Here is a 25716-nt window from a genome sequence, read left to right as displayed (position 1 = left end):
CAGCTGCTATTATAATTCCAAACACTGCCAGAGCTTAGAACAAAGAGCCAGGACTTTGGACTTACTCACTCTGTATCTGATGGGCTACTGTGTGAAGGCCCTTAGGGGTGAGCCGTTTCACATTCATCATCTCGCAGATACAGAAAGTCTAGGTGACTGCTATACACCATGCTCAAAGTTCCAAAAGTAACACTGCTCTCCTGATTCTAGGTCTCCCCAGCAACATTACTAACTCCTAATAAACATCCAGCTAACAAAAACTCCAGATGTTCTCAGACTTTAAAATGATTAAAGCCCTTCACACTTTAAAAAGAAAATGAAGAGCTCTGAAACAGGAATAGAAAACCACACAGTTGCATTAATTCTTCCAATGAAGAATTTCTGATCACTTATGATGCACCACACTTCTCTACTAGAGCATCCACAGATAGCACTATCTTATATTTTCCTTGTTGGAAAACCAACTGTCTGAGGAAGAAGCAGTATCTGTTAATCAATTGGAGACACAGTCATATTTATTCAAATAATTCTCTAGTCAACACACCCAGAAGCCATAAATCACCCCTTTCCTCTGATCCTGCCCCACAAAGGGAGGGATGCTTGATGTTACAGCTAATATCCTAGCTTTCAAGGAGAGATGGTGTAATCTAAAGCCTCAATTTGTCAAATAAGACATTTTCATTGCAGCTGGATCCAGCTGATACTGAATCTCTCCCACACATATCCCCAACACAAAACATAAAAGGCATTTAGCAGAAAAAAAATGCACATGCGTGCATGCATACACACACACACACACACACACACACACACACACACACACAGATCGACTGCTTCATCACACCAAACTGAAAACAGATGAAATAAAGCCAAAACCACTGCCAAGGGGATGCTGACCCATACGCCCTATCTAATGGAAGTTCCCGTTCTACACTGTACTGTCCCACCTCAGACCTTTGCTCAAGCAGTGTCCTCTAGCTGCAGTGTTCCACTCATCTATCCTGCATGGTCTAGTAGGCCAGGAAGGCTAAGATCTCTCCAACTAGAGCATGGCATGGTCTCACATGTGTGCTCAGAACAACCTGAACTATCATCATGGCACTGACCAGTCTATGTGTAGCCCAGTCACTCTGTACCTGCCCTGTACACTTATAAACGTAAGTGTATGGACACCATGCTTAATTATTCTGTCACCCACCCCTCAGCACCTACCAAGCACACAATAGGAGTTTAAACAATGTCAGAATCAAATTAAATTGAACTTAGTCTGGGGTGAGGTGATCTTAAGCATTTAACGTTTATACTGCTAAAGGGAATTTGTCCTGTGGGTTTCAGACAACACTTTCTACAACCTGGGTTAAATGTGTACATAAGTGTGTATAATATGTAAGGAGAAGAGGGGAAGAAAAGAAATCAAATCCATGTTTTTTTTGTCATCTTCTGTCTGGGAATTCTGCCTGGCTTTATATACAAACACTCCTGAGCCTATGAAAGTACTCCAAACTGAAAATTATATGTAGAACCATGGAGAGGACGCTGAGTCCAACTGTTTGGCCCTCTGGGAGTGCTCCTGGATGTGCAAACAAACTATTTTCATTTCTAAATTTACTTTTTTTCTTAGCGTATGAGGTAGTGTCCCAAAAGTGGACGTTGCCATCAGAAAGACCTGGTTTTCAAATCTGCCTCTCCAAATCTGCTGGAGCTGTCCCCTTGGTCACACAAGTCTTTCCAATGCTCAGTTCCCCCTTGCTACAAAACTGGAGTAACACTAGTTCACATGCAGATGAACATGAGAAATGGAGAGATCAAAGTTCTAGAATCCAGCCACACACACGAAACGCCAGCTAATCTTAAATCTAAATCCTATGGACGCCAGAGTTATGGAAAAAATTAGGGGAATCGCTGTTTGAAAGGGAAGAGTGAGGAGGACACCTAGCTCCACTTGGACCACATCCTAAAAGGTAGCTGACACCACAATGCAGTCTTGTTTTTACACCCCTCCTTCTGCATCCTGATGGAAATGCCAAGCCAGAACAAGAACTGCAGAGGGAGTCTGCAGAGGAGGAAGAACATGGGCTCTGCACTTTCTTACTTGCTGTGTCAACCTGGTCAGCTTCCTTCACTTCCCTGGGCATTGTCTTGTTGGGAACTGGTCCAGCACGTTAAGCAAAGCAGTCAGAAAACTGGTCAGTAAAGTTTACATCCCAACTGACAACCAACAATTTACCCATGACACCCTGTATGACCACTCATACCGAGATTTTAGGGACTGAGGCTTTCAAATGTGGCAGTTCAATTCACAGATCATACAATTTAGCAGACAGAAGATGCAACCTTATTCTGGCCTTTATTAGCAGGGGAGGTTACTTTCTGAGCCTGTTTCTTCATTCATAATAATAGGATCCTCACCCACATCAGGCCATTGTGAGGAAAATATGAAATGTGGAGAGTTTAGCACAGTGACTGGCACTTAGTCAAGTGAAGCCAATGCCTCCAAACTGTGTAGCTACCATTCTAACAGTATTAAATACAAGCGAAGCATTTAAAAATATACACCTGGTACACAGACATGCTTAGAAACATACAAACTGTGCACACCAAGTTGGGGAAATGATGGGCATCCACAAGAGCTGAAAAGGGAAAGTGAGGCCCAAAGCCAGAGAATCAAAAAGGATTCTGTGTCAAGCCCTGGCCCCAATCTAGGCTTTCTTTTTCACAATCACTAAATCCAGAGAAGGTGATGCAAGGCATGGGATTACAGAGCTTATGTGGAAAACAGAAGACAAAACTACAGTTACTGCTGCAAATCCAAAAGCAAAACCCTCTTTGGGGTGTCTGTGTACTTGGTTTGGGGAGAGTAAAAATTTCAGGGCTACTATCTGAAATTCCTTTAATTTAAATTTTTAACTTTATTTGCAGTGCATAATGATTATCTTCAACGTTGGGAGCTGGCATATGTACCCAACACATCTTATATCTGAAATTCTTCACTGAGCTTTGATGAAGCAATCTGATTGCACGTCTTACGAACCTTACTGCTCTGTATTTCTGTGGTGCTCTTCACCAAGGACGCTGGATGCTTATATCCTCATCAGCACCAGCAGTAAGCACAGTGGTAACACTCTTCCCCTGCACAGAAAGGAAATTAATTCTGCCCCACCCATCCATACCGCCTGTACTTTTTGAATATTCAAACCCACTTCAAATTAACCAACTTTATCCTAGATTCGGTGATTATAGAATTATTTTTCATTTTTTATATACTATCAAATAAAAAATAATAGAATAAATGACTTTCCTTCAATACCTAGAAAAGTTTCTGAAGTCCAAACCTCAAACCTCAAAGGGAATTCCACTTCAATAGCAATGCTTTTGGAACATTCAAGAATGCAACAGAAATTTTATTTTTTAATTAATAACTATTTGCTCTCCCTCTCCCAGTAAATGGTGGTAAAAAAGAAAAAAAAAATCTGCTGCTCTAGTTTATCCCAGTCTAATTTACTTTATAATTCCTTCTCATTTCTTTCAAGTAAAAGTAATCTGTACTAATTTCCCCATCTGGAAGGAGAGGTCCAATACACACCAAGGACTGCTCATAACCTGAAGGGACATACAGCATGACAGGTACAATTTCCATTTTTATAGAAAATATTTTAGAAAATGCATTTTTATAAAAATTTAAGAAATCTATAGTAATAAAAAGTGTTTTTTAAAAAGAGAAAAATAAAGTGATAAGTTGCCTAAGAAATAGTATTCACATTACAGGAAGAATGAGCAATAACAACACTCACAAGATTCAAGCACAAACTGGTTCAATCTTTCATGCTGAACTTTCATCTGAAGGCCAAACCATGTAAGCTCTGTTTTGCCTAAGTGACTCTTGAAACTGAAGGGGAAATTATAATTATGTATCTATGCTACCTCACTATCTTCTCCTTATTTCCTGAGCACACATCCCTAATTCAAGACAGTTATTTAAAAGGCTACTTTCCAAAGAGTTAGGCAACAAAATGTCAAGTTGATCATCTCTGGATCTCAGGATTATGCGTGCTTTCAATTTTCCTTTTTATTTCTACAATAAATAGGCACGGCTATAAAAATTTTTGAAAGTTGGAGCAAGGCATTTCTCTCTATGAAACAAAAATTTAGATCAAATGGTCACAATACGAAGTGATGAGTATTTTCACTGATCACACTGATGAAATACAATCGTTGCAGGTTATGCTACATATTCTTCATTCCGAGCATCCCTGGAGGCCCACTATGTGTTGAGTGTGAGTGTGGTGTTAACAGAACAGCATGCCTGCCCTACAGAAGCAGAGCTCCTAGAAGAGATTACAGCCACAGCACTAGAGGTGCAGCACTATGGGTGGCGGCCCAGTGTGCAGAGGGACCACAGCTGGAGCAGCAGGACTCAGAAACAAGGAACAAGAGAGAAGAAAGGTCTCTCCAAGACGTGACATTTGAGCTCAGTCCAGAAAGTGGGTCGAGTCACTGGGTGTGGGGGAGGCAAGGACACAGGCCATAGCAAGTGTCTCCTGTCTGTCCCTTACTGTGCTCCTTCACAAGGCAAGAGAGGAAGGCGGTGGGCAGAGCACCCCGGGAGCAACTGCCAGGGAGAACCGACACTCTTCCTCAGACCAGGGGTGACCCAGGCCCACACAGAGAGGTGCACTTTCATTTCCATGTAGTATGCACATCAAGGATGTTTCTTGGGTAATGAGGGAGAGAAACACTTGAAATGCTATCACAGAACATTAGCTCTTCATTCATTCACTTTAAAGTCTGCTACAAGCAATTCGGCCTCCCAAAAGTCTACTTGCATTTCACTCATTCAGTTATAGTTCGGGAGACAATGTATACGGGCTATTTTTTTTTTTTTTTTTACTTTTAATCACATGATGCCAGTAACCAAAAAAAGAACTTCATGCTGTGAAACAAATATAGCTATCTTGATATTATTCCACAATTCCGTACAACCATTCTGAAGGCTTAAAAATCACTTCAAGCTGCAGCATGTGACCAAAATAAACTTTTATTTAACAATTCAGAGGAAATAAAAAAACAAAATGAATGAAAAGACCTGTTATATTTCAAGTGTGTAGTGATTTCCTGTTTATTTCAAACTTTTGGCAGCACTGTACCATATCACAGAGTGCTTTTTATACTACAACATCCACAAAAATCCCTTTTCAGACTGGCAAAATGAGGCATCCTGCTCAAATCCCAATGGCTCTCCATTTAAATACATAAAATAACAATGTAATTAAGAACCATCACCTCATTAACAAAGTGCCTTTTAGATCATCCAAATACATACCAGATCTCAAGCTTTCCTTTCAGAATATCAAAGTTCCTCCTTTTCTTCACTACCTTCCTAAGCTTCCTGCTCACTAACTGCTCTGTCACTAACAAGAGAGGCACAAAAATGGCTCAATTACTCTCCCCACCTCTGGGGGGGAACTGCTGTCTAGAGAGCTGAAAAACATCCCTCTCCATTACTTTCTCCCCTAGCAGGAACACTATCTCCCTCCAGGCTATCTCAGGCTGTGTTCCTCTCCTTTTTATCTGATAACACTGATCATCTTCATCACCATCAGAATGACCAATAATTGGGCAACTACCACGCAGCAGACCCTCAGCCAGGCATTTAAAACGATTAATTTATTTAATTCTCATTTCATTCCATAAAGTCAGTGTATGATCCCTATTTTAAAGATGGAGAACCCAAGCTCAAAGAAACTGATGCAGAGAGGTATAGTAAATGGAGAAACAGTAAGCAATGTGGCCAGCATTCAAAGCCAGAAATCAATAGTGCCCAGAGAATGTATAACCACCCTAGTGGGGAAAGATGGAAGAAAGAGTTGGGAGGCAGATTCTCGTCCTGACTTGGCCTCCTCCGGTTTATAAAGGGTACAGTAGCCCTGCTGCTGGAGTGTGTCCCCTACATCATTCCACCGATGACCCCTGGGGCTGCTTAGTCAGGAAGAGGCAATCTGAGGATTAAAAAAACAAACAAGCGTATCACAGGAAAACTGCAAATGCATCAAGATCAATTATTCTGCAGGCTTGAACTTAAAAGGTTATGGTACTGGTGAAGGGGTCAAATGACTGAAGTAAGTTTCAGGGTGTTTTAAAAAAAGTGCAACCTCTAGGCATTGTCATGATCATGAACTGTATCACTGGGAAATGAGATTTCCAAGTCAGGCGCCAAATGGGACCAAGCTGGATGTAATGCAGACTACCCAGCTCTAAATGCTACCTGGTCACTGCCCACCCCAGAGATGACATCTGAGATTAAAACAATGCAAAAAGGTGGCTCAGAAACCATCACATGACTCAACATAAATGTTTCCTGAATGATAATTAATTCAAGGCAATTATTCTTGCCTTCCACTAAATAATCACAGCAGAGGAGAAGGTGGTGAAGTTAAATAAGAGGGTGTCTTTAAGACGAAGATCATTGGTTCTCACCCTCACTATTCATAGTGTGGTCTGGGCACTAGCAGCAGCATCACTTAAGGTCTTGATGAAAATGCAGGATATTGGACTCTATTAAAAACCCCTTCGCTCAAAATCAGCACTTAAAGCTTCCCTATGACTTGTATGCACATAAAAGTTTGAGAAAACACTGGCCTAGGTCTCTGAAACACACTTAAGGCAAGCTGGATAAAAGGCAAGAAACCTAAGGAACTAATGTATGAGAAATGTCTACTTGTACCATATAGATGGTTATTAGGTGCTTTGAGTTAAAGAACTAATACCAATGCAAGATGAATGGTGTCAACATCTACCATCTAAGGAATCAGAAAATAGGCCATATTCTTAGGATTTGGGAGAAGCACGGCAAAGCCAGCCAAGGGGCTGTATATTTATCACTTTTTGACAGTGCTCATTTTAGTATTATTCACCAAGTATCAACAAAATGTACCTATTTACACTGCCATTAAAAGATTCCAAAGCAGATATAAGACCGAGGAGGAAAGCTGGAATGACATTAAACTAAAAATAAAACCATCAAAGAACATTTAAGCAGAACTATTTCTCCCCAACAGTTCAGTCAGAGGCAGAAACCTCATCACATCTCAAGAAACCAGGTGGAGGACCTTCAGCAAAAACTGAGGTACAAGTGACTTTTGGATAGTTAAGGTCTTAGGCAACAGTGCATTGATGGTTTGTGCCCTGCAGCAGGGACCAAGGATCTTTCTCCAGTCAATCTGCTTACTTTTGTTGGCCAGACCAGCTTTTAGTAAAACAGTATGCATTTATTCAGAGACAAGGTCTCATTAAGCTCCCTAGGCTGGCCCAGAACTTGAAATACCCCTGTCTCAGCCTCCCAGAGTGCTAGGATTACAGGTGTGCACCACACCCTGTCCATCAATGCGCAAATAGCATTCAAATAAAAATTAACAATGCAATAAATGGACAATTACAGAAAGCTACCCTACCTGAAAAGCTGCCTCTGGTGATTTGAAAAATGTTGTCAAAGACAGTAAGTTTTATTATAGCCAATGTATACACAAAGTGCACAGCTTGGCTATCAAAGTCCGTAATTTCACACCAGAACAGGAAAAAGCCCAGGATGTTTCTATTATTAAATCACTAGCTCTTAAGAGTTCTTCACAAACATCATCCACAGACAGTAGGATGCTTCCAGAACTAAACTCACGGCAGCCAACTTAACTCATATGACGGCTCCAGAAAGACAGTGAAATGATTATGTGTTCAGGGGCGGAGCTGAGGGCTGGGCTTGATGGGAGATGACAGGACAATGGTGGGTCTGCTCTTGCTGCACGCTTTTGGTATAGGGGTAAAGAGAACCAAGCCCCAGAGGTCAGGAAGGGAGAGTGTAAGTCCCAGCCCTAGTTATACTCAAGCTATCTGACTCTGCACAGTTCCTTCAAGATCTAGTTTATTTACCAATGAATGATAACTGATCCAATGCAGCCAGGAGTAGAAATTAAAAGACACAGAGAGCGAGCACCCCCCCCCCAGTAAATGCAAAACCACTATAATCTTCCCCTCTCAAGACACTATAGCCCCACTCTCCTCAATGCAGAGGCTCTAGGGTCTGCTGCCTGCCTCGTGGAACACCAGTCATGACAACTACTCCAGACTTCTCCATATGCCTAGCTTCTGGCGCTGAGGTCTTCCCCAAGGCACCACACAGTGAACTAATCAGATCCACTCTTCAGCAGTGAGGTGTTATTAAGAAACGCTCAGGTGCTGGTCAATGCTATCAACCAACACATATACATAGCTGTTCATTCCAGATCTGTTTTGTAATCTGATTATTTATAAGATCAATGCTGGACTGAGGGTCCAGGAACCTCTGTTAACTCAGGTAACAGAAATGAAGATACACAGTGAACTGAGTAGGGATACCCTGCTAGAACTACTTGGAACTGGCCCAAAACAAGGGGTGAGCCAGCCAGGCCAGCACTCAGGGCACTAATGTAAATAAAGGATCAGGATACACTTGCTAAGTAACTAGATGGAGAAAAATACACCACTGTATTCTCCCTGAGAGTAGTTCTAAATGTAGCTGGACGGCATGGAGTGATAATTTATCAGTGTAAGATCATATCAGATCCACAACACACATCATGAAGTTGGCTTCTCCAAGAAAGATGAGTTCAGTCACTTATGAGGCCTTTTGTTTGGCTGAGTGGGGTATGCAAGTGTGAGGGTCAGAGCAGAACTGCCTGGGACAAGACCGGTGAGGCAGAATTCTGATCAACAGATTGTGTTTTCTAAAGCCCAAGCTACTAAATAAATATTTCATTTTGAGGGGCTCCCCTAGTCTCAGGTTGACCCTTACTGCAAAAAACAAACAAACAAACAAAAAAAACCAGGTAACTGAATGAGTAACACATTCATTCTATAACTAATGAGCCATACATGGTCACTGGATAGGCCATGAATAACCAGCACAAGCAAGAACCAGTAAGACATACAGACTTATCAGGCAGTTTTCAGGTTATTTGGTCAACAGAAGATGGACCGAGAATCCAGCCACAAAAGTGGGAGAGGGCTGGGTGCCCTGCTGTTGCAGTGACGGTGAACCTTTTAGAGCTTTCAATGACACAAACAGCTAGCTGTAACACGTGCACCACAGGCTCACCACCAGTGCTTTAGTGCATAAGTCTGGGCATTCAATAAAACCTCACTGACAAGGATCGTAAGTATCAGAGGTAGAATGGGTTTCGGAGAGCTCCTGTATCAGTGGTGGTGTACCTACAGCATGTGTGCCGCAGCAGGCTGTTTGTCACATAAGATCTCTAAAAAGTTTGCCATCAATGTCTTATCCCAACCCTTTTATCAGATGGAGACAGTGTGGTCTATACCTCTAGAATATGCCAAAGGAAAGAAGGGTCTTAGGCCAGGAAAAATGCACAGAGGAATACTTTCATAGCAGATCACTAAGAGCCAGGAGTTAAAAAGGGAAGAAGCATGGAAAGACTCTTTGATGTCCTTATAATTCTACCATGTAGACAAGGACAGAGTCACAAAAATGGAAATTAGAGGAAATTAGAGGAAATGGGTTTACAAATAAATCTCTGAAGAAATTGCTAACTCAATTCTCAATTTACCTTCATTCTGAAAACAACACTTGCAAAACAGTTGCCAGGAAAGGTACTACTCCATTACCTCCCAGTCTCCTTTTTCCTGGTGTAAAGGAAAGGAAACTGGCCTGGTGGTTTCTACGATATATTTAAGTCAGGGTGACTGCCATGCCCAGTGTCCCCTCTGTCAGAGAGAGTTCTATTGTTTTGTCCACGAGGGGAACTTGGAACCAGGACAAACATCTGATTCCCATGGGGCCCCTCCGTTGGCTGGCCAGTGATACGCAGCAGCCTGCTGTGAAGGGCTCTGTCCACAGAGCAATGGTTCATAATGTTTTTGGTCTCAGGATGCCTTAATTCTCTTAAAAAATTTAAAAGTACCAAAGAAGTTTGTTATTCTTGTTTACAGTGGGTTGTATTTAATATTTTCTATAATATAAAATTTTTTTAAAGTTTCCAAACCCCAAAATGTACATTTAACATGCTGCTGAAGGATGATATAATCTACACTATGTAGTCCCGTGAAAACTCCACTACACATTTATGAGAATAAGGGTCAAAGGACAAATACTGTCTGGAGATTGCTATGAAAACAATGCTGACCTCTCAGACCCCCGATAAGTTTTGAGACCTATCCCAACCCTAGACCATACTCTGAGTACCTCTTGCTAAGCTAGTCAGTGCAGCTTTGTCCAGAATTTGAATTAGCAAAGCATTTTGAAAAGGCTAGGGGAGTGAAGAGCGGGAAAATAAAGGCATAGGGTGGTAAAGATGCAATCAACTGCAAAATATCTTAAGAAATATTTATATATTTTTCAAGTTAAACTCCATTTTATTAAAAGCTTGGTTTGCTTATTTACGCCTATCGTCTTAACTTCAATTGAATGGTGCATGCTTCAAATAAGATTATAGAAATATCAATCAATATAATTCTTATATTAACTGGCAATTGTACTGATTTCCTATGCCACGAACCACTTGCCTCTGATTCCTCATTGATACAACACAGTGCAGATAAGTCTCCAGGGTAACAAAAACGAATGGAATCCAACGAGAACCTCTGTAATATATTCTGAATGTTAATTAAGTGTGCTAGTCCTCTCCAAATAATCAAATCCTGACACGCCATTAATTAACAGGAAAAAAGTTGCTATATAATCCTATCAGGAAACAAAAGTTGGGTGTATATGGAAGGGGATGAAGGGAGAGGGTCTCTTCCATCTCCTGAGGCTTTCAAAGCACTATAGGTTTGGCTTAACCTCAAATACAGCTTCTCAAAGAGCTGCTATGACACACCTGTTTTTGTGTATTTGTGTTTTCATAATGGTCTTTAAACTCTCCTCTACCCTAAACTTAAAATTTCACCATTTGCCGAAACATTTTCTCTTCTAAATTAGAAAAGAGTAGGCAGGGCCAGAATTGGTCATAGACTCCCTTGAGCCGATAATCTAATCCATATAAAGGTAGTGAGAGCCAGTTCCCCACGAGGGTGGTCAGAGAGCTTGCCGCTACCATTTATACCGAGCATACACTGTGTACCAACATAAAGTGCAAGGTGCCTAACAGCCATTACCTCATTCCTTCCCCACAGCAATCCTTTAAATACACATTATGCTCCTTTTACAAATGCAGCAAAGGCTCCGAGGGGTGAAGTAGCTTGCTCTACATCCTACGTTTAGGCACTAGGGGTAAGAGGTCCAAGTAGCTCAAGACATTTCACTCTCACAACAGACCCACAAGACAGTGCAGTATAAACACAAGTGAGAGTAAGGTGCACACGTACAGGGGATGCTTGCAGCAGTCACCCAAGCACTGCAAAGTTAAGTGACTTGCCCAAAATAGCACGGGCAGTGTTATACTTTAGATCTAGAATGTTCCTCCCTACTCTCACGCACTCAGAGACGGGGCCTTTAGGAGGTGACTGACTGTATCATGGGGGAGCAAGACTCACAAGTGGATCCAGCAGCTGAGTGTGCTGTCAGGAAGCTGAGCCTGCCTGGGCGTGGGGAGAGTCTCTCAGGGCAAGGCCTGGAAGGGTCTATCTCCCTTCCAGCTCTCCCGCTCTCTGCTCCTGCCTGCCATGATGAGCGCAGTTTTCCTCCACTGGGCCCTTCCACTGTGCCTTTCTTGCCTTGGAGCCGGCCAGCTATGAATTAAATCTTCTAAAAACCATGGCCCCAAAGGTTTATTTAAATCTTCTCTTTTAGGGTGTGAGTGTCCGGTATTTTGTCTCAGTACTGAGAATGTGACAAAGACAGCTAAGTGGTGAGAGCAGGCACTGGACAGTGGCTGAGAGGTTACAAAGATGGATGCACTCAACTACCTGACACCGAGCAAGCATTCAGTAAAAACAAACAGTTACAATTCACGCACCCTGCGTACAGGAAGTGTCCAACCAACAGTAGCCAACGACAGCAATGGTGACTGTGTTGTGAATAAACAAGGGACCCTCCTCCAAGAACATCGTTCCAACCACTCTCAAATAGGTTTGGTGCCCTGTCACCCTGCAAACATTTCAGAGTCTCTTATACCTCTAGCTAGTCGTGCATATCTGTGTGAAAGTTTTTCATTTCTGCTACTAAAAGTATGCAGTGGGACATGACAGGAAATGTACACACTGCACTAGCAGTGGAGTTCCATCTCCTGACCACCACATCTCTGGCCTGGGTTTCCATAATGGCATGCTGGGGACAATCATGCCTCCCTGTCACACCAGCAATCCTTGGAGAGGGCCAGCAGAGATCCCGACTGCCTGCTGTTGCTCTGGCCACCTTGTTGCTCCAAGAGACCATAAACCTCCTAAGGACTGTTTCCTTAGTCATTTCCCCCAGACAGCTATTACTAGGCTCCTTCTATAGAACGGTTGGTTCAGAATTGGGGCTGCTGGGGTGACAAAAATCACAAGGTAGAGGAATAATGACAAAGACATCTGAACACTACTGAGTGCCTTATTCCCCTATGTATGCAATGCACTAGTGAAGAAGACAGCACCAGGACAGAGCGCAGGCTACAGAGCTCAAGCTGAAGGAATCTTCAGTAAGCTCAACATACCCAGCTAGAGCAACTCTTCCTCGGGACACCCTGAGAGGTCTTAGCCATGGACACAGACATGAGAGCCGTCACACCTGCATTTGACACTTCCTGGCCCTCACTCACCCTCTGGGAGACTGTAAGTTGATTTCTCGAAGCTACTGCTTCTTTATTAATACCTCAAAGTAAGGAGCACACACAAACATTCTCTGTAAACAGAAGGTGCCATACAAATGCGAGGTGCTGGAAACCTTTTTGGTCACAGAAACACCAAAAAAGATGTGGGCAAATAATTTAGTGTTTAGTAGAGAGTAAGCTGCAAGGGTCACCACATTGTCAAGTATCCCTGAATAGTTCAAGGGACCAGTGAAGGAAACAGAACTGTCAGGAACAGAAAGGACCAAGGGTGGAAATGGCCACCACAAGGTTCGGCATGCGGTGACCATCCTCCACTTGAAAGCAGTGTCCTATCTCAGTAGTCCCTAATCTTTTTGGTAGCAGGGATGGGTTTCATGAAAAAAGAGTTTTTCCACGAGAGGAGGGGTGGTTTCAGGACGATTAAGATGCATCCCACCTCCTGTGCACTTTACTCCCATCATTATTACACTAGATTCTCGTAAGGAGCCCTCGAGCTAGATCCCTCCATACACAGGGCATAGCAGGGTTCATGCTCCTATGAGAAACTCATGCCACACGATCTGACAGGAACAGCAGCTCAGAAGGCAACGCAAGTGACAGGAGCTGCTCATACAGGTGAAGCTTGGTTCACCCACCTGCCACTTAACCTCCCGCTGCATGGCCCCATTCCCAGCAGGCCACTGACCAGCAGAGTAATGGCCCAGGAGTCGGTGACCTGTTCCACCTGACTCTTCTAGAATTGTGAAAATGGCTCCTTTGAGACAAAAATCATTTCAGAGCTCAGATACAAAACAAAACCAATTACTTGAACCATAAAACACAGTGCCAATGATCGGTAGGTGTTTAAACCAAAGAAAGCACTCATTTAAAGAGATGTATCTGCTTTGTGCCCTGCAGGTCCACGGGCAGAGGCTGTAAACCCAGGGCTAATGAGAGCTCGTAATGATCTGGAAAATGAAGTGGCTGACCCTGTGACCTCCAAAGGCTCTTTTCAGGCCCTACAATGCTGAGATTGCACTATGTCCCTTAAATTTAGTTAAATCCTGAAGTTCCTCCCTCTTCCAGTCAGTCCCTACAGACAGTACTTCTCCCAGACCCGATTCATCCTCAATCCCACCCTACTGAGCCAGGTTCACCTTGCCTAAGTTCTCTAAGGTTGCTTAAGGCATGTGCCTATGTGAGTGTGTTCATTAGTTCATTCAAACGCAGCCATTTCTACTGAGTTCCAGGCTTTGGATGCAAATAGATGAAAAGCCACAGTCTTGTCCTCAGAATATTAATTTGAGAGTCTTGGAACCCTCACCTTAACTCAGTGGGTTCTACATGAAAAGGCTGAAGAAGATCACAACGCCAAGTAACTCAATGTTTCCCAAGGACCCTGTACAACTGTGAGAAAGAATGAGCATCTTCAAGGCAAAAGGTGACTTCCTGGGAAATGGAAAACTATCATGGTCAGAGGATAGACTAACACAGTAATTTAATGTATAAACAAGAGTCAAACAAGGTTAGGCCCTTGGGAAGCAACCACTGCTGCTTCAAAAATAAAACAAATTAACTCACCCTGGGTGACAATTTATGCTGGGTGTGGAGCAAATCCCTCTCTCCTTTTAGACCAGTCTTTTCTAGGAGAAAGGGAATGGCCAGAAATTAAATATCTGGTCAGGCTTGGTGGTGCACGGCACTCAAGAGGCCGAAGCAGGAGGACCACTGTATAAGTTCAACCTAGACTGAACTACAACAGTGACAGCCTGTCTCAAAAAACATAATGAAACAAACAAAAAAGAAATTAAATATCTGATTAGTCAGTATCCATGGTATTCATACTCTTGTGCCCAGTGTGTAAGATGGTATTTAAGCCATGAATTTAAAAATGTTCATTCCACAACTTTAAAATAGGCTACGATACATAAGACAGTGAAACTGACGACTCAGAAGACCGGTATGAAACTTAACTCTACAAGAACTGTGCAATTTGGACAATTACTAATGTTCTCTAAGCATCTAATCTTGCTTTATAAAATAGAGAAACCTTTGCAAAGCTGTTTTAAAGATTACATACATTTTTACATTAAAAAACTTACCACAGAACTAGGCTCCAAAGAAGATGCTTAATAAAATGGTTATTTTAATAGCTCTTGAAGGCTTGAGACCCTTCACTGCAGTGAATATCAAAATATTTTTAGAAGGTTTCGTACTAATAAAATACTAGGTGTTTTACTTTTTTGGGGGAGGAGGTAATGGAGTAGTCTGTTTTTCAGTTTGACTAGTAATGTCAGCTGCCTGTGGGGTCTAATAGATTACACTGCACTACTACGTAAGTGACATGATACATTACAGCAGGAAATGCGGTGGACACTAAACTTCCCACTAACAAGTTCATAGTGAGGCACATCCACCACCCACAGTATGCCTAGGAGGACACCAGGAAGGCCACACTGTTTCCCAAAATGGGTGCAAGTGTCAGCATTAAATTCTTTTCTTTTTTTTTTTTTGAATATCCTTTTATTGGTACATTTGAGGTGTACAAAATATAATGGCATTCATCATTACATATTCTCTTGGTTCTTTTTTCCCCCTTCCCTTGTCCTCCCTTCAACCCCTCCATCCCTCCCTTACAAAGACTTTGTTTCCATTTTTTCATTTTCTCCTATTAATTCCATTCCCCTCTTTCCTTTCCCCTACCCCTCCCACTTCCCCTCCCCCTTTTGCCCCTTTTCTTCCTATTTCACATTATCTATTACACCTTTTAGTCCTTATTTACACTTTCAGTTTCTCACACTAGAGAAACTATTTGGTATTTACATGTGTGTCCTATTTATTTCACTTAAGAGTATCACCTCAGTGTGCATCCATTTAGCAATAAATGTCTCTAATTTCTCGTTTTTGATGGCTGAGTAGTACCCCATTTTATTAAAAAACCACATTTTCTTGATCCAGTCTCCAGTTGATGGGGATTTGGGCTGCTTCCAAGCTTTAGCTATTACAAACTGTGCTGCTATGAACATGGGTGCACATACATCACTGTGGTATGATTCTTTTAATTCTTTGGGGAAGATCCCCAGCAGAGGAATAGCGGGGTCAAATGGGACTTCCAGTCCTAGTTCTTTGAGGTTTCTCCATACTGATTTCCGCAGTGGTTGCACCAGTCTACACTCCCACCAGCAGCGGAGCAGGGTTCCTCTTTCCCCACAGCCCTGCCAGCATTTGTTGTTGGTTGATATCTTGATACCAGTCATTCTTTCTGGGGTGAGGTGGAATCTCAGTGTTGTCTTTATTTGCATCTCTCGAATGACCAGTGATGATTTTTTCATATGTTTATTTGCCATGACTACTTCTTTGTGTGAGCAATGTCTGTTCATTTCAGATGCCCATTTTTGGACTGGGTCTTTAAATTTGGGAGGTCTGATGTTTTTAAGTTCTTTACAGATTCGAGATAGTAGACCTTTGTCTGAGGGACCACTGGTGAAAATTTTTTCCTACATTGTGGGTTGTCTCTTCACACTGCTGGTGGTTTCTCTTTCAGCATTAAACTCTCACCCATTACTCCTGCTCACTTGTGGAATGCCCCAGAAAAGCACCCACGGTGCCTAAGCACATGAGTACACTTGCAAGTAGAGCTGCAAGCAGACGTGTTACAGGTAGAGACTTGGAGACTCTGAAAGTCAGATCTTAGTCTGAACCTGGGGTCTTCCCTGTAACCAATATAACCTGAGATCAGAAACTGCCCACTGCCAACACTCAGATGGCTCACTTGCACACTCACATACTACTTATTCTGTAGATGTGTTATGAGGACCAAATGATAAGAGACAGATGGGTCCAAGTTATGATGGTCTGACTTAGGCTACTTCGACTTTATGAAGGTGCACAAGCAGTATGCACTCAGCAGAAATGGTATTTTGTTTTCCTGATTGGTTGTTTTTTTCAGACATCGTCTCACTATGTAGCCTAGGATGGCCTTGAAGTTGCAGCAGTCCTCCTGTGTCAGCCTCTCAAGTGTTGGGATTACAAGCATGTGCCACCACCCCCAACAAAACAGACCTCTGAATTTTAAATCTGGATCTTTTCTCAGGCTAATGACATGTGATACTCTTGTGAGGCTGGGAAGTGGCAGTGAGTCAAGCTCCCAGTCAGTCAGGAGGGTGAACAACCAGTATCCAGAGTTTACCATGTTGCTGAGCTATGACTTTCGGTAGATTCGGTAGACTAAAAGGATTTTCAACTGACTGTGGGTATATCCACCCCATCAGACATGGAAGAACATCAATACATCTCAAGAGCGTGGCACCCCGGCAAGTCTGTTCTCAGTCTGTAAATGAGAACCAGGAAATTCTTGGAGGAGTCTGATGCAAAGATTAAATAATGCCAGGGCTTTAACTTAATGGCCCAGTCCAGTGACAGACACACAGTAGCTGACAAGGTTCAGTCACAATGGCTGACTTTAGGAACTTTCAAGAACATGCCAGCATCATGAAAAGAAACATTAAAGCCATGTATTTAATTATTAATTTAAAAATAAAAAGTGAAAAAGCAGCAGATACTTGGCACTGTTTTCTAAGCGTTTGCAGTACAGTTATCCCTCATTTAACAACCCACCTGCTTAACAACTGTTAGGACTTACGACCGAGGCTCATCGTTCGGACTTAGAGGACTCCTGGCTCAGGCTTATCACCCACCTTTTTTTGTACAGTTCTGTATATCTTGTTTTTAGGGTGTCAATGTCTTTTTTTGTACTGTCACCTTGTTTATACAGTACTGTAATTTTCAGTGATTGTACTATACAATACAGTACTGTAGTTTTATGTTGTCTTACATTACCATACTGCACACAGGAGGTATACAAATAAAAGCAAAGTCATCAAGTTGAGTTTCCTTGACCATTTCTTTGTTGTGAATGTTGTGATGCACTTACTATATACAATTCCTCACTTAGCGCGGCCAATGCATTTAACAACCTAGTCTCAGGAATGGAACTCAGTCATTAAATAAGGAATGTCTGTACCAAAACACTGGAGAAGACAGCCAGGGGAATCATCAAACTCAACACCTAAAACTACCTCTCACTTTCCTCCCCTCATTCCTGAAATCCACTGTTCTGTTGGGTTAGGACATCATGCACCAGTAGAAGTGGGACAGCACTCTGCTGTCATGTCTTACTGGGCAGACATTAATATCTTAGAGTGAATCAGTGAGATTTTTCTTCCAAAAGAGTTAGCTAAAAGGAAAGTACAGGTCCTGAGCCAGAGCATTCAGGTAGAGGTGGGGAAGACAATGTCTTGGGACCTTAAAGGGACACAAGAATTCCTCAAGGGGTGAGAAGATGAAGAAGGGTACCCAATAGGCAAAGGTGACACTAACCAAAGAAAGCCTAGATGTCGGGGGTCAAGTCACTGCTACTCTATGCTGTTTTCTCATCTGTAAAACAAAGTACATACTCTTTACTTTCCAGATGTTCTGAGGGTGTATAAGATACCTATGTTAGCTTCCCACTTCCATGACAAAATACCCGAGAAAATCAATTTAAAAGGAGAAAAGATTTATTTTTTTGCTCATGGTTCCTAAGGTTTCAGTTCATAGTTGCTTAGCTGCTACTCTGGGCCTGTGGTGAGACAGAACAGCATGGTGGGCAACGTGTGATGGAGCAAAGCTGCTCACCTCATGGCAGCCAGGAAGCAAGGAGATGGTAGCAGGGTCCAGGGGCCCAACACACCCTTCAAGGGCATAACCCCAGTGATCCACTTCTTCCAAGTGAGCCCTACCTTGCAAGGTTTCCAATGCCTCCCCACAGTGTCACCAGCTGGGAACCAAGCCTTCAATGCATGAATCTTTGGGGGACCTTACAGATCCAAACTATAACAATAACACATGTGAAAAACCCAGCACACCCTACCAAGACTGGACTCTTACTTAAATAAGTGTACTATAAGCTGAAGCTCCTCCAGGAAGCTTCCTGATGCCACAGAAAGCTGCAGCCTAGCCCTCACAGTGAAACAGAAGCCCACCATATCCAAGGCAATCTCTGACCTACGAGGGTCTCTCTGACATTTCTGGAACTGAGAAAGCACCTCCCTAGAAAAATAATGGTTGTTAGAAACCCAAAATATGACAAATCCACATGACAAAGTACATGGGACTCCCTAGTCAAAAGCCAGCTTAAGGACAAAATCTGAAATACAAGTTGGCTTTTAACAAAAAATGACGTTTCAACCCTCAGGAAAGCTAAGTTAGTCATTTTTGGCTTCTTCTTCCACTTTTCCTTCCCAAGCTGCTCCCAAGGCCCTGATATTCTACCAGGCCCACTGGACTTCTAGAAGAGACAGCCCTTTCTCTAAAATTCTCCCTCCTTACTTTTCAACCAAGTATCAAGTGGGAAATAATAAAAGTATGCATGAATAGTGGGCTGATCCTGTTAGGTATGTAGAGACACTCCCTGCTGGTCTGGACATGGTGGGAATGGCTCCCCCAAGGGTTCAGTGTGGAGGTGCTGAGGTGGTAGTACTTTAAGAGGAGGGACCTTATGGAGGTATTTAGGTGACTGCAGGTGTTGCTATCAGAAGGCAGTAAGGTAGCTCTCCTGGAACCCTGGGTGAGTTTTCCCTCTCTCAGGCTTTCAAACTGGCAGTGTGATCGCTCCCTCTTGAACGCACTCCTACTACTGTGATGCCAGCTACCATGGCTTCTTCCCCACAGAAAAGCTGACAGGAGAAACATGACCTCCAGAACTGTGAGCTACATAAACATCTTTCTTTTTAAAGATACTCAGCCTCAGGTACTTCATTATAATAACAGAAAATAGACTAATCCAAAGTAGTTTTTCAGCTGGAGAAATGTCTTATGGAATTAGTAATAAGAAGTGAAAATGTTTAGGAAACAAAGAAGAAAAGAGGACCCACCTAAAGCTGAGCACATATGGTCTTTTACACATCTCCACATTTCCCCCTTTTCATGGTGAATGCTATTTTATTTCTGAGCCCATGAGGCAGAGGCCTTAACAAACTTACTTCCATTGTAAGCAGGAATTTTGGAAGTGAGGCTGTATGGGGCAGATAAAGAAGTCACCACTGAAGGGCCTGGGGGATGATAAGGCAAAGCTGCCCACTTCCCCATAACACTGAAATGACAGTGGCTTTCAGTTCTCCACTCTGCTAAGCAGTCTGAAAACACCCACATTTGCTCCTTTCTCCTTTCACTACCCATGTGCTAATAACCTGAGACCCACAAACACACACCAGGCCAACCACACACTCAAGAGTTCAATGTTTTTCCTTCAGGGAAACTTTTAAATCAAGGTCTCACTTGAAGTTTTCCTGTATGGAGAAAAGTCCTTCCACAAGCTGCCTGGGACTGAGGGTGTAATGCGGCACGGACAGCTTTCTAGCAGATCAGTCTGGAAGTGCAACAACTGCATCAGAAAGTAATGAAGATTCTGGTCTTTCAACTCAGTATTTCTTTTTCTAGGAATCTATCCATTCTAGTACAGAAACTTACTCAGCTATTCAAATATCCACCGCTCCAATATGAGTAAAAGTTGCACTTTGGGGCAGTTGCTAAGCCAACTGTTTAAAAGACAAGCTCCCCCACTGGGCAAATTAAGGGAAACAGGGAAATATCATTAAGATAGTGACATGCCTTTTTAAATGCAACTGAAGACTTTTAATGAGATGGAAATGTTCATGATGTTTTAAATAAAAATAAGTAGACTATAGAGTACCTGAAGAAATTCTTGAAGTGACTGCAGTGACTACCTATGGATGACACTAAATTTGTTTTATACTTTTCCACATTTCCACAAAGGGGACACACACACACACACACACACACACACACACACAGACAGAGTTCAAGGCCAGCCTAAACTATATAGAGAGACCCTAACTCAAAAAAAAATATATGATTAAGCACAGATTGTAGCACAAGTGCAATTGTAACACCAGGATGCAATCAACACTCTGGGCAACTCTACAGGACAGTGGTGGCAAAATCTATGGCACATGTACCATAGCACGTGTGTTATCACTGAAAGCTCTAAAAGGTTCACCATCACTGCCATAGGGCTCAACTGCATTGAGAATAAACCCATAAATTAAAGAAATTTAAAATATATGTTCATCAATCTCAACATAGTCAATTCATTTGGATCTTGACATGAATAAAGACAACTAGGGAAAACAAATAGGGGAATATTTTGTGATACTGTGGAAAGTTTTTTTCCTGATGTGGTAACAGTATTATGATGCAGGCTCATTTTTTTCAACTCCTTACTGAAACTTGATGGATGAAAAGAAATATCTGGGACTGCTTCAAAAAATCAGGAAAGAGCCAGGCACTGTGGCACATCCTTATAATCCCAGCTATTCAAGAGGGATGAGGGTCTAGCTCTCGAGGCTCTGAGTTCAATCTCCAATACCACAAAAGAAGAGTGGAGGTGAAAAGAGGACTGGCCAAAAGCAGACTGAACGTTGAAATTGGAAGACAGCTACACAGTGACTCACTGTAGTCTCTCTGCCTTTTCACATGCAAAAAATTTTAAGTTAAAAACTAAAAAAAACAAGTGTTCAAAAGAAAAATCTCGGAGGACTGAGCTACTAAGAGAAAGGACCTCAAAGGTTTAGGAGGCAGGAAGGAAAAAGATCTAATAACACGAAAGATCACAAAATTAACCAACAATAAAACATGTATTTCTTAATTCTAAAGGTATTACTTAAGTTACAAATTATTTGGCAATATTTCCTACTACAAAGGTCTGTCTCCTCTTCAGATGGTGAACTGTGGGGCACGAGACTAGAAGGCAGAACTCACTAAGTCTCACTGTTTCTCAGCCAAGTTTTCTCTGACAAATCATTTCAACTTTTTAAGCCTCAATTTCCTCACCTGTCAAATGAGGAAATGGTGGCTTTGTTGCCTAAGGAGGTACTTTGCCGATAAAAATGAGACAATGTAATAAAAGTACTACACAAAAATGTTGGAGAGTAAACCTAGGGTATGAATGCTCAGAAAATCATATTTTGCTACTTAACAACCACCAAGAAAAATCAGAGAGGTCAACTTCTCTTGAAAATACTAATTCTCTCATTAATTCCTCTCATACCACGTTGTGAACGGGCTGCCCCAGATGACTGGTGTAAATTATCTAGGTTTAAATACCTCCCACTCAACTAAAAGGAAGAAAATCAGAAAGGAAAAATGCTTTTCTTTTCCACTGGCAGATGCACATCTTATTTGTGCACTTGTTTCCACTATAAAAGTGAATGCTATCCAAACTCTCTTCTGTTTACAGTACTTACACTTTGCTGCTAAATCACACGCAAGGTAAGGTAAGCAGAGGGGGAAGAGGGTGGTCTGTGGGGCCCAGGTTGTGTCCGGAGCGCCATCACGTCCTAGCTGATGGAAGAGTTGGAAACAACACATACGAAGTACTCCGTAGAGAGCTGGGACTCATACAGTGACAGCTATCACTGTCACTGGTGCTACAAACCCAATGAAAGACCACAAGTCAAGGCATCAAAAGGAGACGCAAAGGATTTAGCTCAGCATTCAGGTTTACTCTGGCACAATCATCAGGAAATTTAGTGAGCATAATGACCCCCCTCCAGCTGTCTTAGACCTCAGTAGGCATGCAGACAAAATCCAGAGACAGACTTCGAAGTATCTGAAAAATCTTTAGTGGATCTGCCTTCAAAAGAATTATGAATCAGATGGGCGGAGGCAGCGGCGGCGGGGGCAGCTTGGCCTGGAGGATGGTTACCCTCCTGCTGCAGCTCTCTGGGCTCGGCGGCTGCAGCCCTCATACTGGTGAGGACCAGGTTGGGGATGAGCGAGGCCTTGACTCAGGTTCTCTTAGAGACTGCGGCTCTCAGGGCTGCACTCCTCCAAGCTGTCAGCTCTGAGATGTGTCTTTTCCCCATGCTTCTCTCCAATTCTCAACTGCAGGATTTCCTCCCCTAGAGTTTCACCCCTCTTTTTTTGGTAGTTTTTCTCTAGGAACCTTATCTCCAGTGTGTCCAGAGCCTTGGGACACGCCTCAGCCAGCCTCTCATCCAGTGTCCCTTGCCCTGAGTCCCCAGCCTGCCCACCTGGCCTGTAGCCTCCACTCTGCGGTGCCCTCCGGGGCCTCGTTCCTTGCAATTCTGTCCCTGGAAGAGTGCCAGGTGTTACAGATGGGAACAGGTCAAAGGATCAAGAAAACCCCGAGGACATGGCGTGAGCAAGAGAGGTAGCCCCGCACCTCCTCTAGTTACCTTCTGTCTAAGGGTCTTCATGTCCCAGAATTAAGCACTTTAAATTTAATGGCCCTCTTAGAAGCTACAGGTCAACAGAATTAAAACTCAGATTTTCTTTATCATTACTATTTTGATAGAAAATGTGCCAAATGAACTCTGCTACATACTTTGCAATGAGCCGGTCACTAAATGGAGAGGGTTTTTGCTTCCTTGGCATTCAGATTAGCTACCCAAAACAGCTTTGCCAGGAAGCTGTACCACCTTCCTCAAAGAGTTTGTAAATTTATATCTTAGGAACACCAGATAAAGCCAATCCATCCTTAAAAAAAAAAAGATTATGAAGCATGTCAGGGCTGGGGATTTAGCTCAGTGGTTCCGGCACCTGCCTCACAAGTGAAAGGTCCTGAGTTCGATCCCCAGTACCCCCGTCCCCCCCAAAAGAACTATGAATCAAAGGCAGTTTCACGACCACCTTCATAATTTCAATCAAATACGAGTGCTACATCAGTTAAAAAGAGGAGGGGAATGCATCCCTGGCACCGGGTAAGTGACAATCTGCCCAAAGTGAAGATGTGTGTGAATACAACAATACCGCGCTACCTCAGTACTCATTAATTGATCCCAGGAAGCACAAAGAGTACTAAAAGCAATAAGTATCAAATTGTTATGGCTGCAAAGGGCACGAGCCACAAGACAACTGACTGACACCAAGTCTGGCTTGCACAATGACCAAATGACAAGGACCCGACAAAACTCTGTATCAAATTCACTCAGCTTCAAAGCAGCTGAACACCAAGGTATCACTGTACCACTGCCTTCATTAGTCTATGGTTGACAAAATTATCCTAAAATCAGAAGGGAAAAAGAAAAACTATTTCCACGCCTTCCAGCTGGTATTCGTTACTCTCTCGGGAAGTTCTTTCACAAGTCTAACCCAAACGGTTCATGTTTCCGCAGAAGCCTATTTTCTGCTCGTTCTGTTCCCCACACACACTTTTTTCGTGAGAATTAATGTGAAGAGAGAGCATGGACAAAGCTGAGTCTTTTCTACGCCTCGCTCAGCATCCGTAAATCGCGACACAGCACCTGCACCACAGAGCTCTGGAAGGCTCAGACCAAGTGAGATGATGGGAGATAGGGACCCAACCAATGCCCGCCACAGAACCAGTGTTTAGCGCAGCGTCACCGGTTCTGAACTGTCAAACCCTTCCACACAAAACGCAGAAGCCTCAGGATGTGACAGCATTATTTGGCTTGGCACCATTTTATTCACTGGAAGGCAGTGCATTCACTCACTTTGCCATGAAAGATGCTGCTATTATTAAGGTAGCAGCAGCAGCTGGGCCAGCAGTGATGCTTATTTTGATTTGTACTTCATGAAAATAAGGAGTATCTAATTTTATATAAACGCTGTTAATGTGAATAAACATTACAAGGGAAAGGAAATGGGCTTCATAAAAAAGAGATGATTAATGAAACATAAAAGAAGGCTCCCCAGTTTTCAAACAATAAAGACGCTCAAGTTTTACTTAGTGTGTTAACTGGGCAGCAAAGAAGCTGCTGTGTGGAAGGAAGGCTGTCATTTTACTTGGGCTCCGTTATTTAACACTGGGAGGAGATGAATCAAACCAGAAGTGAACCCTAAGACAGACCAGTTGCCTGCCTAGTTTTCCATCCATCCTGGGTATCCATGGAAAGATTACGGAAGAAGAGCATCACATCATCACGGAGGATTTAATGACAATGGGGTGTTTATACTCTGCCCACACCCTGTGCAAAATGTTGGTCTTTTTTGACCACATCTGCAGAGCTAAAACTAGACAGCACAGTGCTCTGACCACAGCCCTTCAAGGATCCCAAATGAACACTGAGCAGAAGAGGTCAAGGGAAGGTAAAACTTGCAGAGAGAAGGGTAGAGAAACCTCTTCCAAGTACCATTAGGTGCCAGGCATCTGCCCTGCTTATATTACCTACTGGTTCTCCCAGTGTGAGCTCCTGTCGTCTCCACTTAACTTTCCCAGTCTCAGCTTTGTTGTCATCTGGGTTTAGAGTCTGCTTCTCTAACCTCTTACCCTTCTCTGAGGACCACCGTGAAGGGGTACTTAAATGGAGGACTTGGCCCTATCCATCATGAAACCCCATGATCCTACTCAAAACTGAATGAACCAGAGGTGACCACCTGACCCACGTTGGCCCAACCCAATCTTCCCTCCCACCTGTATCGGTCCCCAAACCAGGCAAAGAGAGCAAATGATGGGGGACACTGGAGCTCGGGGTTATGTAGGGTCAGGGATGCCATCATCTGCCCATGCCTTCAAAAGAATACTTCATTTCCTATCCTTTACTCCACCATGTTCCATAATACATTCCATTAGTTTTCTCTCAATAAATCTCTTATTTTGTTTAACTTGCTGTGAGTTGGGGAGTGGTGAAGGGAGTAGGAATCCTTAACTTACAAACAAAAAAGCCAAACATACTTGTTTTCTGGGCCTCTGCTTCCTGATCCATAAAAAGGCTAGATGATCTCTAAGGCCTTTTCCAGCTCCATGAGGCTTATGTCATAATGTAATAATTAATCATCATACTTATTATGGCCCTCTGTGTGCTGGGTGTCACATTCAGCGTGGCCGTCCTGACTCTAGTCCTTTGGCCTGACACTACAGAAACACAAGGTATCCAGGCTGAATTAATAATTGAGCTAGAAACAGCTTATATTTTCCTTCATCCAAAGCACAACTGGCAAGGGAAAGGAACAGTCTCAA

General features: G+C 42.8%; 1 protein-coding gene across 7 annotated transcripts in view; it reads right to left on the bottom strand.

Annotated features, from left to right (window-relative positions):
* The window catches only part of Asap1 (ArfGAP with SH3 domain, ankyrin repeat and PH domain 1), a 322988-nt gene that overhangs the window by 212361 nt on the left and 84911 nt on the right, over positions 1–25716 (bottom strand). The gene's annotated exons all lie outside the window — the stretch shown is intronic.

The sequence above is a fragment of the Heterocephalus glaber genome, unplaced genomic scaffold, assembly GCF_053883595.1.
Source record: "Heterocephalus glaber isolate CG9 unplaced genomic scaffold, H.glaber_assembly_v1.0 deba00000281, whole genome shotgun sequence".
Taxonomy (NCBI): domain Eukaryota; kingdom Metazoa; phylum Chordata; class Mammalia; order Rodentia; family Bathyergidae; genus Heterocephalus; species Heterocephalus glaber.
Note: the sequence above shows the minus strand (reverse complement) of the source record. Positions and strands in the feature narration are given on the sequence as shown.